The sequence below is a fragment of the Lagopus muta genome, chromosome 2, assembly GCF_023343835.1.
Source record: "Lagopus muta isolate bLagMut1 chromosome 2, bLagMut1 primary, whole genome shotgun sequence".
In the NCBI taxonomy this organism is placed as follows: Eukaryota; Metazoa; Chordata; class Aves; order Galliformes; family Phasianidae; genus Lagopus; species Lagopus muta.
In genome coordinates, this window is record NC_064434.1 from 76462827 (window position 1) to 76482596 (window position 19770).

General features: G+C 42.5%; 1 protein-coding gene and 1 long non-coding RNA gene across 24 annotated transcripts in view; one reads left to right on the forward strand and one right to left on the reverse strand.

The window, feature by feature from the left end:
* Positions 1-19770, forward strand: part of CNST (consortin, connexin sorting protein) — a 149054-nt gene that overhangs the window by 44792 nt on the left and 84492 nt on the right. The window lies entirely within an intron of this gene.
* Positions 1-19770, reverse strand: part of LOC125689456 (uncharacterized) — a 133253-nt gene that overhangs the window by 9935 nt on the left and 103548 nt on the right. For 2 of the 5 annotated variants that reach the window (XR_007375278.1, XR_007375277.1), the window contains 2 exons: positions 18111-18230; positions 2384-2533 (listed from right to left, as the gene is read on the reverse strand). This is a non-coding gene — a long non-coding RNA (uncharacterized LOC125689456). Of the gene's footprint in view, positions 1-2383; positions 2534-5355; positions 5488-11702; positions 12967-18106; positions 18231-19770 lie in introns of those variants that run through there. The other 3 variants (XR_007375281.1, XR_007375282.1, XR_007375279.1) reach the window with 3 other exon arrangements.

Here is a 19770-nt window from a genome sequence, read left to right on the forward strand (position 1 = left end):
CAAAACCAGGAGAATAGATGAAGATAAAATGCATGACGTTTGGTTTGGATTTTAGCATGATGTAAGTTTCTTGGTTGGCTCACTTTTCTTTTACTGGCTAACTGAAAACTCAGCCTCCCCGCAGAGCACTGTTTGTCCAGGGCAGTGTGTTCAAATGCTGAAATGTTGCCTTGCTGCACTGCTCTAAAAGATGTTGGATGGTAAGTTTGAGAAATGCTGGTCACAACCCAGTTTGCTCTTTGAGTTCAAGTAAACTAAACTGACTCCAACCCAACCCAAGCCAGCCACCTCCTGTTTGCAGCGTGCAGCACTGCCTTTAGCAGCATCCCCATTCCTCAGCACCACCAAACGAGGCCACCCGGAATCTTAGACTGGCTGAAAATGCAGTGAAATCCTAAGAGGAAATGAGTTGTTTTTATTCATGTTGGTTTTGTTTTGTGTTTTGAAATTGTTCTTCAGTGCCAGAAAGAGGGACAATTATAATGTGAAAAGAGAAGAGATTTTTGTGGAAAATAATTGGAACTTGTGAGGTAACATCTCATGTAGCTACTCAAGGAAGCTTAAAGTATAAACTTCATTTAGCTTAAAGAAATGTTTTAATGTTTGTTTAACAAAAAAAAGAAAAGGCTGAGATGTTACAGAACTGATGTTAGGAATTTCAGCCAGAGTTCTGATTCTGTCCTTGGGTTCATCCTGAACATGTTTTTAATGGAAAAGAGGCTGTAATCAAAACATAAATATAAAACAAAAAGAATAAGAGACTGTACTGAAGCACCCAAAGTTTCAAAGGCATGTCTACTATGTCACCCATGGAAGCAACACAGTGTTTCATACAGGGCACCGCTGAGCTGCTTAGTACATATTCTGCACTGGGAATCAAGCCACAGGAATCCTCTGGGGATGTGGGAGCAGCAAGGAGACTGTCACACTGCTTTTCTAGGGTAGCTCAATTCAGTGCACTGTAGAAAGGATGCACTGAAAAGAGGAGAGCAAAAGGTTTGAATCACTAAGGATCCAAGCAGCAAACTTCAGCTAGATAGAATGTCAGCATCTACCATCATAGAAGTGAGCAGAATGTTTACAGTGGGTAGCAAGTAAGAGATGATTTGAAAGGAGAGGATTGGTTTTTTAAAAAAACATAGACTGAGAATTCCTAATGATTAATCAAAGTTCTGAGGTTTTAAATAGAAGATAATGATTAAGGGGAAACAACTTCTCAAAGGTAATGGCAATATTCTATAGGCAAATGGCTGCAGAAGGAGTGTAATAAAGACATTTAATATAAAAAGATTTAAAAAGAAATTGGTAAAGGGTGAGAAATATTTCTGATAATTATGCATATCATTAATGGGGGGCTATAAGAAAGAGAGGGACACACTGTTAGCAGGACCTGTTGTGATAGGACAAAGGGAAATGATTTCAGACTAAAGGAGGGGAGGTTTAGATTGATCATAAGGAAGAAGATTTTTACAATAAGGGCGGCGAGGCACGGGCACAGGTTGCCCAGAGAGGTAGTGGATGCCTTATCCTAATAGACATTCAAGTTGAGGCTGGATGGGGCTCTGAGCAACCTGATATAGCTGTAGGTGACCCTGTTCATTGCAGGAAAATTGGACCAGATGGCTGCTAAGGGTCCCTTCCAGCTCAGATGAGTCTATGATTCTATGTTTGGGGTTTTTTCCTAACCAGATTTTATAGGAAAAAAAAAAAAAAAAAAAAAGAGCCACAGCAGTTCAGTGAAGACAGAGGAAAGAGGGAGAGTAACCATTAAAACACAACTAAATTCTTTGCAGGACTCTCTAGGAGTATTTCCGTGGTCTGCACAAGGTCATATAGCAGACAGAAACAAAACAGGCCTAGAGCTTGTAAATCCTGCTTCTGATCTCTTGCCTGCTAGGACAGCATGGGTTAGGGAAGATAAATGAGTACCCTGTCATTCACATTGTCTCTGACTTCACAGTTTGAGGACTTTGTTTAAAGATCTTTTTAATATTCTTCTGAATGTTGCAGTGATTGTAAGGAATTGAATTAATTCAGGAGGTGAATTTCCTTTCTAGCATGCAGCACTAAGTCCAAAAGCCACTTCAGTGTATTTTTAGTATCTGATATCATCATACCCATGGTAGCTGGTTGCTATTTACATACACTGAGACAAATTGTATCAACGGACCACATGGGAATACAATGTAATTGCAGCTTCTGTCGGCAGAAGAAGAGGCTGAAGCTGCCTGTGGTGGCTGCGTGCTTTGCTGTCCGGCCCTTGCCGCTCACACTCTGTTGAGTAGCAGGAAAGCAACAATGCTCGGCAGAGCAGGCACGGTTGAGAAATCTGTTAAAAAAATCTCGCCACAGTCTCACAGCTCCACTGGGCTTCATACAATACCTGTCACTGTGCCACGAGGGGAAATCAGTCGTGAAGAAACGCAGCGATGCGGAAAGAGGCAGCGGCCACCAGATCCTGCCTCCAGGCAGAAATGGAGATGGGAGAGGCACAGAAGTGTTCTGACCATACAGTGGATGTTGTCATCTCTGTCTGCAAGTAAGAAAGATGAAAATAATTTCAAATGTTCTTGGCGTCCCCCAAAATGCCTTCATTACCCTTCTTTTCTTTCCAACTTCTGTGTGATTTAAAGCTCTCCCTTAGCTGAAGGCAAGAAGGAAAATTAAGCAATGGCTAATCTTTTTTAAAGAAACATTGAATGTATCATCTCTTATAGTTTTCTATAAATAGGGCATTATTTTCCCAAGCCAACTCACTGCAGGGTAATAGCCCACAGTTTACCTACAATGGCAAAATAGATGGCCATTAGCAATAAGTAACTCATGTATTATAAAACAGCCCCATTAAAGAGAACCACCCATATTGGCTCATGCAGTAGGACAGTGAAACAATATCTTCAGTGAACCAAAAGAATTTTGCACTACAGAGCAAGCCTTGCACAGCCTGGCCATGCTGCCCAATCTATCTGGCACTGCCCATCCTTGCGTGGCACCTTCCATAGCTGTGACACCCTGGTGAGAAGCAACCAGGGAGGTGAATCCTTTGCCCCAGCAGCCATGCATTGACTGTGAAGACCTGTGGGTTTTCAGTAGGATGCTTCCGAACAGCCTGTGTTTCCCTGTGCTCCCTGCAGCTAGAGGTCAAGTGGAACGTTGGTCCCAGGAATGGTCTCATACCCACACAGACCTGGGGCAGTTGCTTCATTCCATCCGTGGGAGACTGTGTGGCAGATGTCCTGCTAGCAGAACAAGCAGCACCCTCCAGAGACACTAAGATACCCAGCACAGAGGGGTGCACAGTGTGTCCTGTGGCCCCTTCTGAAGTATTTCAAAGTGATTGCTATCCTGAGTACTTACAGTAAGTTTTAAGACTCTAAACCTGCTGATCTTCTTTAAGAAGAAATACACAGCATAAGGGACCAAAGGAGTAAATAAGTAAAGGCATGGCTGAAACCACAAAAGCTTGTAAAAAGTTTTCAATGGATGCAGAATTTCCGAGAGTGCCTCAGGATTTCAAGGTCACTCAAACACAAGTAAGAAGGGCAAATTGAAATAGTTGGTGTTGTTTTTTAAGGAAAAAAGGCTGTGCTCTGTGACACTTCTTGTTGGAGAGCACTTAGCATCACAGGCATGAATTCTAATATGGTTAGTGGATTGCATACCATAGGGCAGCAATAGGGTGAGTTTAAAATTCATTTTCTGCCAGCTGTTGTCCTCAACTGTAGGCTTACATAGCACATCACTTGCTTTATTTATATTCTGGACTATTTTATTTGTCTTAAACCTTCATTCCTAGTGGCTTTCTTTTTAACCATCTGGCTCAGTGGTTTTTTGATGCAGCCAAGAAATAAGCTGTCTGTGGCTGAAAAAGGCTGTGGCCATTTTTACAGGACATTTTTACAAAAACTCTGCTGTGAGGAAAGCAACTTAGTATTCATTGCAGGAAGCTGCTTGTGTTTGAAAAGCTGTGTGAATGCCTTATATGTTACTGTTTGCATTTACTTCATATTGCTCTCTCCAGGTAGCTCCTTGTTCGTATGAAGAAATATTTTCCCTTAGACTCCTTCCAGGTATCAGTGACATTCTGTGAGAAGACCCATCTGAGCATCTTGACTCAGGGGAAATTAGAGACATCTCACACAAGACTTGACCAGAGGCTCAGCAACCACTCTAAAAGCTGGATGCGTGCTGTTTGTACCTCCAAGGAGACAAATCTTGTGGTCCTGACTTGTGATGGCCTTACGTGACTTGAACAGAAATGACACCAAGACAAGAGGAGTGGATGGTTCCTTGTTTCTTTATCTGCTGTGCATCCACTGTGGTTTTGCCAGAATAAGGACTTTCCAATATTAGCACTGCAAGGGCAAACAGAAAGGTACTATATTTAGGTATGCTGCACATCCCGTAGCACTTTGGGCTTATTGTCCAGCTGCAGTTTGATGATCTCTTTCCATTGGATTTCAGAAATGGAATATAACTGACACTGAGAGACACATGGAGTTATGTGAGCAAAAGCCACAAAACAAAAGTGCAACAAGGAGAAGAGGAGTCAGCTGCTTTCCCCTTGTACTTAGCACCTCAAGCACTGTGTTCAGTTTTGGGCCCCTCACTTCAAGAAAGGGCAGAGAAGGGCAATGAAGCTGGTGAGGGATGTGGAGCACAAGTCCTATGAGGAGTGGCTGAGGGAGCCGGGATGGTTCAGTCTGGAGAAGAGGAGGCTCAGAGGAGGCTCATTGCACTCTACAACTTCCTGACAGGAGGTCGTGATGAGGAGGGGTTTGGCCTCTTCTCCCAGGCAGCAAACAGGACCCGAGGAAATGGCCACAAGCTGCACCAGAGGAGGCTTAGATTAGACATAAGAAGAACTTTTTCTCTCAGAGAGTGGTCAGGCACTGGAATGGCTGCCCAGGGAGGTGGTGGAGTCGCCGTCCCTGGCAGCGTTCAAGAGGCTTCTGGATGAGGAGCTGTGAGATCTGGTTTAGTTTGTGGTAGCAATGGTAATGGGAGGACGGTTGGACTAGATGATCTTGTAGGTCGTTTCCAACCTTGTGATTCTACCATTCTATGATTCTATGATTCCATGATTCTATGACTAATGGGTCCAGAAGTAAAACACGATGTTTAATGAGTCTGCATGTCCCGTCAATGGGGCAAAGCTGCTGTCCAAACTTTGGCTGTAAGCATGGTTGAAATGATACTGAACCAGTTACTGCAGTGGAGGGAAGGAAGCAGGGCATAACAGTAACTCTGGCAACTGAGTTGTTTCTCTTGTGTTCAGTGAAGACACTTTTTGAGTAGCTGACTTTGACATAAGGGAGGTGTGTTGTGCTTGTCTGTGGACAGTGAGCTCTTTACAAAGCACGGGTTTACTTCTCAGCCACCACGTCCTGTTCCAACCTGCTAACTTGGGGAGAATGCTATTTATTTAAAAAGAAATACAGCACAACTGAGATGGAAGTGGTTGAAGTGATGACGTGGACTTGTAAGCTGGAAAAGAAGAAAAGATTTTAGAGGCACAAAACTGGACCTTGGGAGACTGATTTAGTTGCCTGCTATCTAATAAATTTCTTACATAGTCTTAAGCACATCACTTAATCCTGAGTTTCACTACATGCCTACGTAATGGGTAGAAATATTTTCTGATGCTCTCTGGCAGTGAAGCTGTGAGTGGGGTCATGGTAAGTTTGTAAGTAAAATATTTTATGTGATATCTACAAATAATCAGTTATGGTTCTGACTGGAATATTACTTGTAACAACACAGGATACATTTGCAAAGAACCCCACATCTGAGGGAAAAGCAAAAAAAAAGGAAAGAAAAAAGAAAAGAACTCTTCATTCTTTTTGGAGTTTTCAAATAATGTGATAGCTGTTTCAGGAAGGCTGTAGGAAAGAAAACACAAAGGTACACTTTCATATCACTGGCATTTTTTGTGTTGTGTTGTTAGATGTCAAAACTGCACCTGTTTGGTTTTGGAGGGTTTTTTTGTTTTTTTTGGTTTTTTGTTTGTTGTGATTTTTTTGAGCATTGTAATAACACTGTGAGATTTTACAGCTAGGCAACCTGACAGAAAGAGTATAGGAGTATAAATGGCTTTTGCATCTCAGCATTTCTTTATGGGAGTAAGGGGTAAAAGCATTTGCTTGATGGATTCAGGTGGCTGGTATCTGCAGTACCCAGACTGCCTGTCCTTCCTGATTGACTCTATCTGTCTGGGACAAAGCTTTTAACAATCTCAGTATTACCAGTGGCATCCGACAAATAAGCAGACTGTGAGCAGTATGTCCAGATGAATTCTGAAAGTCTTTGTACTACAGCATCCAGAAAAATCCATCTCCAATGCTATAGCATTCATTCAGGTTAGGATGACTGTTAGGAGTGACAGTGAGGTCCTGTAATTTAGATATATTTGTAATTTAGATTCTCTGGATCGTTATCATCTATACACCAAAAAACACTGAAGATAAAACAGAGATAAAACAGACTGGATGACATAAAGGAAAAGGCAAGCTCAATGAAAGAACGGCTTCTGATCCAAACACAGGAGAATTTACCATTCTTTAAGTCCTTGGTAAATTTATTTGTAATATTTATCCCTGTTTTCACAATAGAAGTAGCTGCTAAGTATTCAGAATATATGCTACAGTTATTCAAAATCTGTTATCACATAACACAGTACCTTCTGCGATAGTTGGCTGTTGTGGGTTAAGCTACTGGGGGACTGCTTGCCTACATTTTCACATCTTTTTCCACCAGTGTTTGCCTGTTGGTGTACTTGATGTTTGGGGTCTGAAGACTTTGAAACCAACAGTTTTGAGCAGTTGTGTGTAATTATGCAAAAGAGCAGCTTCAGTATTATTTCAATCAGCATGTTTTCAAATTGGAATGACGAAGAAATTAGTGTCTGAAATAAAAGCTTATTAAGGGCTCTATTATGCAAAACAATCAGTGAAACCTCATGGAATTATTTTTATAAATGATTGAATATATTTCAGAAACTGTATTTTTGTATTTTGTTGGGTTTATGTTTCTTCTTGTGATATTGCTGAAGGTTGCAGCTTTGCCATATTTAGCACTCTGAGTGCAAGAAGGACAGCTGGATCTTTCTTTAGAGAGCTAGAGGTGGGTTTCAGTGCTCCAGAGCAGCCACCTCCATCTGCATCTCACTATCATAGATGTTAGCTGTGAAAGTGGCCCTAACTAGAGGAAAATTCAGGCATCTTGCCCTCTGCTGCTGTGTGCTGCCCCATTTACAAGTGATTTTTCTGATGGGCTTTTGTGGAGAAGGCTGAGGTTGCAGCTTTTGCTGAACTCTTTCTAAACATGTATGCCAGTGGAGGCAGAGTAGAATGACACCATCAGAGCCACGTAGCAAAACTTTGAAGGAATTGGGCCACAGGAGGCAGGCAAGGCACTGCTGGTGCTTATTTTGGGACTCATGCATGTTAATTCAGTAGATACTGGAAGTAATAAGTAGAGAGGAGCCAGCATTTAGTGCTGCCCATCTCTATCACACACAGGCAAACCAGAAATGAACATGGCAGATGAATAATCCAATCAGTCTTCATGAGCTGAGATGCTCATCTGAGCTCACCTCACTGAAATACTGCTTTTCAGCACTTGCCTCCATTTCCAAAGGCATGGTAATGTGAATGGTTAAAAACAAAACCAGAACTAAACAAACAGAACTCTATTAGGGGGAGGGAATGCCTAGGTCATGTAAATAGATGAAAATAGGTTCTATGATTGGAATTCTCCTTGTGCAGGAATGCTCACTGCTGCTTGTTTACTTAAAACAGAATGAGGAGAGAGAGGGGGATGTAACTACTGTCCTTCTTTCAGGCTATTTCTTGTTTCTCTTTGGATGTTCATTTCAAATATTTCATTCTGAAAAAAGAAATTAAAAATGAGACTCCTATTGCTGCTGTTTCTGCAAGAAACATTGGCTTTTTCATGAAATGTACTGATGGACTAGCCTTTCAATGATACCAGGCCTTCACGTTATCATTACAATCTTATTTGCTTCCTTCTGAGTTCTCCTCCTCAGGAATAGTTTGATGTAGATCTACTGCAAATTTCCACTGAAACTATATTGGAAGTTCAAAATCAGCTCCAAACAAGCAAATTAACAGCCTGTACCTGCATTTGACCCAACTTGCACTACTTTAATGCAAATTGTAGAGCAGCTTTTTCTCAAAATATTTTGCAAGCTCATTGGCAGAGATCAAGTATTCTAATCTTTGTGTCCTTCATAAGGTTACAGGAAGGACTTCAAGCACTGCAATAAGATGAGTGCTAATGCATCACTTCAAGTGAACAGTTTCATAAGCTGCTGGAGAGGAGGCACTTAGTTAATACCTGAGATCTGGATTCATGCACTGAGTAGCAAACGTGAAAACACTGAACAGATTCCCAGTAACTGCATGAACAGGAATCCTTAAGGACAACAGGATATGCTAATGTAATTAAAGAAAACACATAGGTACTGAAAGCCCAAGTCATAAAGTACAAGCAGGCTTATTAAGTCACTGACTTTACAACCTTATTAAATAGTGCTCTTCAGAAAAGCTGCCACAGAGCTGCATTACTTCAAGGTTTGCAGTCTGAGCCAAACCAGGACGTTTTGAGTGTTAGCCCACTTTCTTCCAAAACATCATAACTGAGTGGGAAAAAGCCTTCGGACTCTGTCACATCATCCCTAGCTATGGCTAAGCCAGATTTTGATATTCTCACAGCTGTTCTCGCCCAGGAAGTCCTGCATGGGTTTGTTACTGATAATCTTCTAATTTTGGAGCTATTACTTTTATTTCTATTATAATCAGTGCTTAAAGCACGAGGTGTCATACTGTTTGGCAATGTATGAACCTTCTGTACTTGGTACCACAAGGCTTCTCTATATGTTTCACTTCTTATATATCCTTATATATCTCTGTAAAGCAGAGCCACTGAGCAGGGAGAGCAAAGTCTGCTCTCTCTGCTCCTGCCCCCCTCATACCTACAGGGAATAACAGCTCAAGAGCAGCCTCAAGCTCCATCTTCCTGACCCACAAAGGTTCTTCTTTGCCCTCTTACTCCTGCAAGGCAGTCTTCTAGAGGAATTTCATTCCCAATAGAGGAGACACCAACCTAGAACTGCTAAAATGCTTTGTGGCTCTTGATTCACTGTGGTTTGACACCAGCATGAATTTATTTCAAGCAGTCTTTTTCACTAAAAGGCAAATGAAAGAATTCCACACCCTGCTGCTGTAACTTTCCTGCTGTTTCTCTGTCTTGTTGTTCTGAAGTAAACCTTCTCTTTCTAGTTCAGAAATTGGAAAGCAACATGACAGTCCCTAATTCCTTCTCACGAGAATGACATTCTGATATTACTGTTGTTTAGGGTTTTTTTTCCACTTTGAGGTGGACTATCAAGAGAGGGTGGGGATCTAATTTGATAGCAGCTTTTAATTTTGCTGCAATTTGTTTGTTCAAGCTGGCTGGATAATTCAGTTTGCTGTTGACCTAGTTTCAGTTGTAAAAGATGAGACTATTTGTTCTCACAGAAGTTTTATCCTTTGGCCCTTAAAATAATTAGACTTTTTGAAAATATTTGCCATAGGTTATTAATAAATGTTACAATGTTTTGCTAACTGAGTTCCTTGCTTCATATGAAAATATTTTGTTTGTATATAGCCTTGATGGTGAGTCTTTTTTAATTGTAAGGCATAATTACCATGCAGAAGGGCAACACTGAAATTCAGCAGTGAACTAGATTTTGATCAGCGTGGCACATGGCATTGCTGTCACAGATACTGTGGCTTCATTCCATGTTTCTTTCCCTCCAGCAATAATGAGGCAAATGCATTCACTGTAATTAGAGATCAGAAACCTGTGTTGTGTAATTGGTTCTGCTACACTGAGCAGAATGAGTGTCCTTTTTAAAAAGTAGAAGACAGAAAAGCAAGTTAACTGAGCGATCTGTGTAGTCTCCTGCCTGTCCTGCCATCCCCTCCAGGTGACTGATTCTTCCTCCCTTGCTCTCACTTCAGCAGTCCTGGGAGGAGCAATCAGTTCCTGCAAAGTTTCTCAAAGCAGCTCACCTGGCTTCTAGCAGGTTTCTGGGGAGGACCTGGATCCAGCCTTCCTTGAATAAGAGCTCTGAGGGAGATGGCTGTGGCTTTTCTGGTTCCACCTATCGTGGGAATTCACCCTGGCTCCATCCGTGTGTGACTAATTTCCTGGACAGGTGAGCTGACATAAAACTCTGGTGTAGGTAAGGAAAACTAAATTGTTGCTGGTTATGTATTCCAGCAGATTTAAGGCAAATTCAGCAGTATTTGATGGTACTTGGGATCTGGGTGCAAATCCAAGGTGTTGCTGTTTGGCTAGAAGTTTGGAAGACTCTTGGACATACACTTGAAGTGCCTCCAGTAGGTTTCTAGGGTGGCAAAATCAGCAGAGCAACATTCCTGGAGCTGCTCAGGGATTAACAATGAGGGCTGTAATAACATGTTCACCATAAACATTTCTGCTGTTTCCCCTCCAAGGCATGTATTGCAAAAGAGTCCATGGAGACCTTTGTGCATCCCTGTCCAGCAGAGCCTGTGGCTGCTCTGCCTGGCTGCCAAGGGAGCCACGGGGATGTGGGGAGAGGCAGCTGGCTTGCCAGGGGAGCTGGCTCAGCCTTGAGAGAGCAAGGGGAGTGGGAGGGAACCAAGTGGAAAGCGCTGTAGATGCAGCTTTTGGATTCAAATGAGAGAGTGGCTCTTTGTGGGCTCTATTTGTAAGGGTTTTCAGAGTTATCCTTTTTGCCACCCAGAATGCTGTTGAGCAATTACAAAATGTTAGCTGCAATTTCAGACATTTACGCAATCAGCTGTACCACTGGGATCAGAGCTGAAGGCTTCCTCTCTGTGTTGTATTTTCAGCACTTTGTGCTTTATCCCAGGCCAGACAGTATTTTTCTAGTCTCAATTAATGGATGTATATTCTTACTAGAATCTGACTTTATTTTATAAAAATATTCTATCCTTGGAACAGGGATAGAAATGTGTGCCACGCACATAGAAGTATTAGATAGTTATTTGCAGCTAAGATGTTGAGCTTCCAGTATCTGGAGGTAGTTGTGCAGAATCAAAATGAATCCTCAGTGATTTGCTGCCAAAGTGAGGAATTGCTCCCTCCCACCATGTTCATCAGCAGTGTGATGCAGAATATGGGTAATAGCTTGAGGGTGTGTAGTGATGTTCTGTCTCTAAATGTGGCACCCCCAGTGCACCAGAGAGAATGCAAAGAGAGAGCAAATTAGAAGAGAATACAAGTGGAGGATGGGGTGAGAGGGAGTGACCTCAGCTGGATGGCTGCAAGGATCTGGAGTAAGATGGAGTGAAAATTTTGGGACAATCTGCCTTAAGCAAGAGGCCAGCTATAAAAGCTGTGCCCTCTCATCACGCTTAGGCTAATTGCATGGACATTCATCTTCACTCTTATTTTCGGCAGAAATTATTATTGCCACTTTCCTTCCTTCCCTCAGCTCTGCTGCCTCTCCAAGAGAGAGAACAAGGCATGCATATGGGTTGATGCTTTGAGAAGGATGACTACTGAGAACTCAGACCAACGAAAGCTAACCATCATCTCAAAGACCACTGATAAGGAGTAAGACATTTAGTTTTAAACAGACTTAAGCACTTCAAAACCAAATGAGCATTCTGATTTTTTTATGTAAAAACAGACGTTGACCTCTGCACAGTAAGATTTTCCCAGACTTCTGCTTCCAAAATAGAACTTTTCACTCCACTTTGCCCTTCTTTGGATTTTTCACAGAATCACAAGGATTGAAAGGGACCTCTGGAGATCATTGCGTCCAACCCCCTGCTAAAGCAGTTCTCTACAGCAAGCCACACAGGAGAGCATCCAGCTGGGTCTGGAACATCTCAGGAGAAGAAGATTCCACAGCCTCTCTGCGCAGCCTGTTCCAGTGCTCTGTCACCCTCAGAGTAATGAAATTCCTCTTGGTGTTGGTGTGCAACTTCCTGTCTTCCAGTTTCTGCCCATTGCCCCTTGTTCTGTTGCTGTGCACCACCAAAAAGCGTCCAACCCCTTGGACTTGATTCTCACACTTAGTTATTTAGAAACAGTGATGAGATCCTCTTTCACTCTTCTCCAGGCTGAACAGACCCAGGTCTCTCAGCTTTTCTTCATAAGGGAAATGTTCCTGGCCCTTTATCATCTTTGTTGCCTTCCACTGAGTTCTTTTTCTATTCTCTTCCTGCTTACATTGAAAGCAGGACAGCACCATGGGCCTGACCCTAGGTATACAGTAGTTGATAACAGCACAGGGCCATTCCTCAGATCTAAGTGATGCTGAGCAATTTCTCTGCTCCAGGTTTTCAGTGCAAAAATCCACGCTCACCAGTGCAGCTCGTCAATGCCTGAGAGTAACCTTCAGGTTATCTGTAATACTCTCTGAAGCAGACATGCAAGTTTAGCATCTGTTTTTAACTGGTAATTGTGAGTATCTATGGCCTGCTTTCAGAGGTGACTTACCTGCCTAAATCCTAATGAGTTATTTTTAAGCTAGAATGTCCTAGTTTCAGCTTCAGGTTCACCTACTGGACCTTGTTATCAGTTCTTAGAGACAAGATTGATTTTTAATAAAATGAAGAGGAAAAAAAAAGGGAGCAAATAGTACAATTAGAACTCTTAATGTTTACCAAGGGCATGGAACCATTGTAAGACTTAAGCCAGTGATCATTAGAGATAACCTTTCTTCTTCTGGGAGGTACTGATGTTAGGTATACAATGAAATGGAACAATGCTCTATCTTCAGGTCCTTCACTTTGTTTAAATGACGCGTTGTTTTTAAACAGGGCTTGGTGTGCTGCCATTAACTTGGTTTCACACCTCTTTGTGCTTTCGTTGCCGCAGGCCGAAGGTCTCAGCATTACATGCTTCCTCTGATATGGAGTCTGACCATACTGCTCCAGGCTACCTGCACAGGAGAGGAAGAGACTGCTGTGGTTCCTGCTAACCCAGCCTCTGGCTGCTTCATCTCCGCCTGAGATCTTCTGTAAAAACAAATGCGCAAGCCTCCTGTGGGTGAACCTGTCATGAGCCTGATACGGCGGGCAGGGAAACGTTACTGCTCTGTACTGTTACACGCATAGCTCCAGCTCTTTGTTCTCTTCCTCACTTGGGCCAATTAACTTCCCCTGCAGCTTGAGCTTTCCCCTGTCAGATGTGCTTACAGCCTCTCACTGTGCTCACGGCAACTTCATGGCTCGCTGGTGTGCCCACTACTAAACTTGCACCTAGATTTGAGAACTTTTACAAAAAGTTAGAGGTTCAGCCGTTTTCCTGATTTATACGATGCCAAGGGAAATGATTTATACACCAGACCCATTTCTAGTGCTTGTTCCTTAACCACCATGGCAAAAGCCCTCTTTCACCTCCCCTTCTAGAAATGCTACTTCAGAAAATAGTTATACTATCTAAAGTAGGAAGTGATATAAAGCTACTGCTTTTGTTTTACAGGAGCTTTGGAAGCAGTCTAGTCTCAACTTGTTTCTAATGCCATTAAAACTGTATTTGTTCTCCTTTTTACTTCTCTAGCAACTTCTGAAAAAACGAACTTAGCTTTGTGAAGTAGAATTCGTAGCAAATGTACTGGACAGGTACAAAGACCCTTTGTCCGCTTATTAAAAAATATACATATGTATATGCATGTATGTAAATTTAGCTGTTCAGTCCGCAAGTACACGGCAGCTGGCAGCGATCCCCGAGCGTCGAAAAACAACACAACTCGCTAGAGGGAGCTCGGACACAGTTTGTGAGGCCAGCAAGGAGCCGCTCTGTCTCATTCCGTTTGTGTTTTGTGAGCCTCTCGTGCCGGTGTGGTTTCTGTGTGGGCAGCGGCAGACGCTGTTCGATGAAAAGCACACTGAGCTTTCGATTGCAGATAACTTGTAAAAGGCTGAACTGGAGCAGGGAGGTCTCGAATTTTAGTTTGTTGTACGTTTCCATCCTTGCCTGCCTCTCCTCTCTTAGAGTTTTCCTTCCCTTCATCAGATCCCCAGATGCACATATTTCTGCAGGTCCCACTCCCACAAACTGCTGCACTACCCCAGATCTGCACGACCTGATCTCGGTGTTCCTGCTCCAGCAGAGAGACTGGACTAGATGATCTTTCAAGCTCCCTTCCTGTCCCTGACATTCTGTGATTCTGTGATCTTCTACCTTCCTGTCCTTGTAACTCTCTTCACCAAAATACCATCTTTTGCCCCTGCCCACCTACTGCATGCCCTCAGCGTAAGCCACTCAGTTTCCTAGAGTACATCAGATTTCACCAACACTTTGTGCTTCATTTTATCCTCTCTCCTTATCTTCTCTTTTTCTACCATGCTGAGCTACAAGTGCAGGGTGCTGCACCACCTGGCTTGCTGCTGCAGGCAGTTTGAGAGGAGCAGTTGAACACACCAGATGTAGTAGTGAGGTTCTGTTGACTGGCTGTAACTGCTGTTGTGAAAGAGCTTACCTAATGTTCAGGAAGTTACTAAAGAGCAAAGACTTTTATAAATACACTTCTCTGGTGGCCAGGTTATCAACGGTCAGGTATCCCTGTCCTCCCCTCACACAGCAGCTGCTGACGTGGAAATACTTATTCCTCTTCAGATAAGAGCTGGTACAATGGGGACTTTGAATCTGCTACTGGAGATACATTAGGTGTTTGGTTTTTGTTTCCTTTAAAAAACCAATGCTGGGCTCTACGCAGACTTTGCAAACAGTCCCCTGGGGGTGCTGGAAGTACATCAAGAGTGACAAAGTATGCTTCACTGCACGTATTCCTGCACTAAAGGACCACTTGGTTCTTTAGTATTTCTCAAAGTCCATTTACTGGCGCTGCATGCTGCTGAACTGTCCAGCTTGATAAAATGAGGAGAATTTGCTGGCTCTGCATTATATGCTGTGTTTTTGTCTTTCTATCCTCACAGCAAATGGTACGTGTGCCAGCTACTCAATCTAACCCCAGTCTGAAGCTAGTAAACCACAGCACATGACTGAGAAACTGTATGTTCATGCCTGCAAGCAGATGTAGCTCATTAGTGCAAATTCTCTCTAGAATGACATGGCTTAAGTAAGATACAAGAAACATGAAGTCTGAAGACTACTTAGAACCTGTTGTTGCACTCATGAGGTAGTTGAGGGAAAGGTGGCGAAAGAATTTTGCAGTTCACTCCACTGCTGCAGATTGCAGACGGTAAAGAGCAGGTGAGCTGTGTGGTCCATGTGCTCACAGTTGCAGTAACACAGCGCATCCTCACAGTCAATGTCCTGGTGTTTTGCTCTGCATACGTGCACGTGCAGTTCCAGGAGTGCTATCCTCAGGTGCTTACCAAATCACTGCCCTCATCCTCCCGCCAAATCTTTTGCTGTGAGGATTGAGTGGTGTCAGCCACGTCTGCTCAGGTGCACAGTCCCTAGAAGTCCCAAAGCGTTTTCCTGACTCTGTAGCTACTTTTAGCTTAATAATATAGATGGGATCTCTTTGATTTTTCCCAGTAGGAGACTCCATCCTTCTGGCTCATTCATTATTTTCTGGATTATTTTCATGGAACTCTCTGCAACTTATTAGGATATGCATTGTGGTGAAGCGGCTGAGCCAGAACACAATGTTTTAAATTAGACTTTCAAACGTTTTATTTCCTTCTCTGTGATCTCATGATTCTGCATAGCTAATACATCCCACACTTGCCATTCACCAGGCAAATTCCTGTCTCTCTCAGCACCACTACCTTCCATGTTTTAACCTCCCACTGAATGTCTGAAACTCAGATTGCTTCTCCAGTACAGCCTGAATTTTCTTAATCTTCTCACTTTGTAATTTCTTAGCTGCCTTTGAATTTGGAGTCCAACTCTGGGAGCTTCAGATGACCTGTAGAGGTCCCTTTCAACTCAAAAGATTCTATGATTCTGTGAATTATTTCTGTGCACCTAAGGGAGGTATTTTAAGTGCTTACCTTAGGGCCACATCTCAATCATTAGACTGTTGTCACCAAAATGGCTGGTGAGATGTCAGGTAAGACAGAGCCCTGTGAAACCTACCAAGAGCACCATCTTTTAGCTGTTTATCTCTAATATACAATGTGGTCACGTGTATTACATGCTGTTCTGATGCAGATTTTGTTGTTGTTCAGTGTTGTCAGAGAAATGTGTTCTTCTCCTATGCTTTCCTGTTTGGTCTCCATAAAAGAAAGCTGGGATTTGACTGCACTACTGTAGGATTATCAATCTTTTCATTCCTGCACACATTTCAGGTTCGGTCTGAGAACTGACAACTTCAGGATGTGTTGAATGACCTCTGCTCTACCTCTGTGGGTCAAGTCTGCATTTATTTATTCTTGTAAGAGATTTCTTAGAGTGGGGTATGAATGGGAAAGCGTACACACGACTTAGAAACAAGAGGGGGGGGTTCGCAGGAGTCATAAACTCCCATCTGCTCTTTTGTAATCCCCAAATTTAGAAATAAGTAAAATAGGCAGAAATAACTTTGCTCAGTTACCATTACTTGGCTGAATACATCTATGTATGTATATCACATATTCATCAATTTTTAGAAGTGTGAGGCATTTCAGAATCCTTGGCTTTCCTTCCTATCACCGAATGTCAATATTTGCACCCATTCTACTTTGTGTTCTTCACTTTTTTCATCTTTAATTCCATAAAACTGGCTTACCAGAAAAGAAAATATTACCAATTATGTGGAAAGCAACTCCCTGTGGAACGGAATTTAGGAAATGCAGTTCTTAATTTCATGTTTTTCTTTCTTTTGCAGGAGTTGCACTCAGTGCTCCTTACGGGTCCTTTCCAATTCCAGATATTCTAGGATTCTATCATTTGTTCTCCCACTCTGAACGGTTTGGGTTATCACATATTCAAAAGCTCTGTATGGCTTTTTGGAACATCTGATTATAAAGCCATATTCTGCATACATTCAGGATAAGACACACTGCAGCACTGAGAGGCGGGGGCTTTGTTCCAGGAACATTTGTTCTCACATGCTTACAGTGCTGAGTAACTGCAGCTGGTAGGTAGGTGCCCGCCTTTCCTTTTTATTCCACATAGACTCACCACAGAGTTTTTCATACTCTGCAATGAATTATCCATGCATTATTAGATAGCCTTCTTTCCCAACACCTCTGCCTAATGGCATGCAGCACATTCCTTGCGTCCTGCAGTAACTTTTGTAGTGATGCAACTCAGAGATCTTATTTTATTCTTTGGGGTACGATACAATTAAAAGCATTGCCTTCCTATAGCATTGTGCAATTGATAGCATATTGCACCCTTTCTGCTACCTTATTGTTGAAGTGATGGAACAGCATCTTCATTTTCCATTGTAATAAACACAACATATCTTGAATTTATAACCGAGTAGAAGAAATTTAACCCTGGATTGGTGTACGAGGGGTGTATAAACATTGAAAGCAAGGATTTTCTCAGGACACCGATGGCACCAAATGAAGAGAAACACAAGTGCTGTTGTAAATGCCTGCAGACTCAAATCCTGCCACAGGCTCTCGGTGGAACAGGAGAAGCTAGCAGAGGGAGGCATGCCCTTTTTTACTGAAAGGACTGGAAAAGATAAAGCTGATATGGGAGCCCAAGTGCACTTCTTGGTCCCAAAGAAATGAGCATGGCCCTCTAGCGACCAAAGTTATTTTAGACTGAAGCAGTCTGGTTTGAAGAGGCTTTAACTGAAGTACTTTTAAATCTTTAAATCTCTCTTTGCACACGAGTATTTAACAAAAATAAATCAGTACCTTCAAATCTGAAAATGCGACATTTAAAAAGAAACAGCTCATTTTTATGAGCTTCTAAAGCTGATCCATGTGGGAACCTCCCTTGGGGAGCAGAAGCTGGCAGCAGATCTGGCATTTCTTGTCTTCTTATTGGACACAGGTAAACTGTAAGCCCTCCCACAGCTTTCCCACAGAATCATTTTTGCAATCCTGCGTTGGTGACACTAACTAGCGAGACAGGTTAACCTTTGCCTTTAGTCAAGACTGCTATAAGCCTTCCACGTAAAATCAGAGCCTTGACACTCCCTTGATGTTTGCTATTTTGAAACCTACCTGCCTACTTCTCAGTTCCAAGGTCAGGGTTGGTTTTTGTTCTTCTCTTTAGGCAGGGTACTGGACTGAAACTGCAGTTGTCTACACGGAAGGATTCGTCCACTTGCCAGCCAAACGTCTCTGTCAAGAAAAAAAAGAAGTTGGAGCTGCCATTATGAAATCTTATTCAAACAAAATAATAGATTTGCCTTGTGTTTTGATGTCCCTCTCATTGGTTTTTAGGTGTTCCCCTGCAGCTCTAAAAGTCTGATTTCTTGCTGCAATTTATACGAAGTGTTTTGCTCCAGTAGATGTGTGTTAAAGAAATATAGCTGACACCAAAAGAGTAGAGGACATCTTGAGAGCTCTGACTTGCTAAACAAGGCAGTTCTACCTGATCTGGTGTAACATTTCAGTCCCTGAGAGGATTCTCAGCCCTGCACACAACCCTGCATTGCTAAGCCACTGCCCAACAGTGCAATGCAGGTGTTATTAACTGCATATGGCCCAAGGAAGCTTGAGCAGCCCTGATTCCTCACAGATGATCCAATCAGAATGGCAGATTTATCAATTGCTTTGGTTGTGGTCTTTTTTTTTTTTTTTTTTTTTTTGGTGGTGAGAGGATATGAGATGTAAAAGAGGGATGACGGAAAGGACGAAAGAGAGAAGGCAAGAGAGAAAGAGAGGCAAGTTTCTGGAGCAAAAGGCTGAAGCAGGCTCACTGAGGGTCCTAGCCAGCCCTGTTTACTTCAAGATAGGGAAAAATCTCTGTCTCTTACTGTTGCAACTTATTGTCAAAGCTTTTGCAATGGGAAGAGTGGAAGACTGAAGACATTGTCTTCAAAGAAAATAGTCTTTATTTTGAGAATTGGAAGGAGAGAAAAATTAAGGCTGTATTAAGAGCACAGTTGGAAGTTATCCCAATGTGTAGGAAGGACAAAATGATAGCGAGAAACCAGCTCGCCCAGTGAGATGTTCAGTGACCTCAAACAAGAAACTGGTTTTGCATGCTGCTCTGTAAATCAGATCACCAAAATGATCTGCATTAATAAAAAACACAAAACCCATCTTTGTCCTCCCCTTCCCTTCTCCTTTGTTTTTTGTTAGACTGAGTTGTTTCACTGACACAGCTGATAGCGTAGGCCTACGAACTACAGCATCAGCACAAGTCGAGGAGTGGAGCCAGTGCTCGCAGTGAGGATCTCCCATGCCTCGGGAGATGGAATGTTCAAAATGTATTCAGGAAGGACGTCAACCTTCACCACCAATCCAACATGGGAAAAGACAAAGATAAAGCAGAAAGAGCCTTGGAGGTAAAACTGGCAATGAGCTGAATGTGCACCAGCAGTGGGACGCTCACAGAGAAAAGGCAAATGTTTGGGTACGCAGAGATGGTGATCAGTTCTGGCACATCACATCGCCTTTTTAATCAATTTAGACCTGGGAAAGTTAACGTGGGGCTTAGCAACGGACACCAAGTTTCAAGAAAAAGGCAAACCAGCTGCAGAGAGTTGGGAAAACAAGAAGAAAAGTAGATGTGTGAAGCAAGCTGTGAGGAAAGATGAAAAGAATAAGTGCTTGTAACCTAGGGAAAGCTGAAAAGCATGGAGGTTTCCAGCTTAGCAGCATTTTCTTCCTATATACTGCTCAGGAATGAAATCTTTTCTCAATGTCTGTCTTC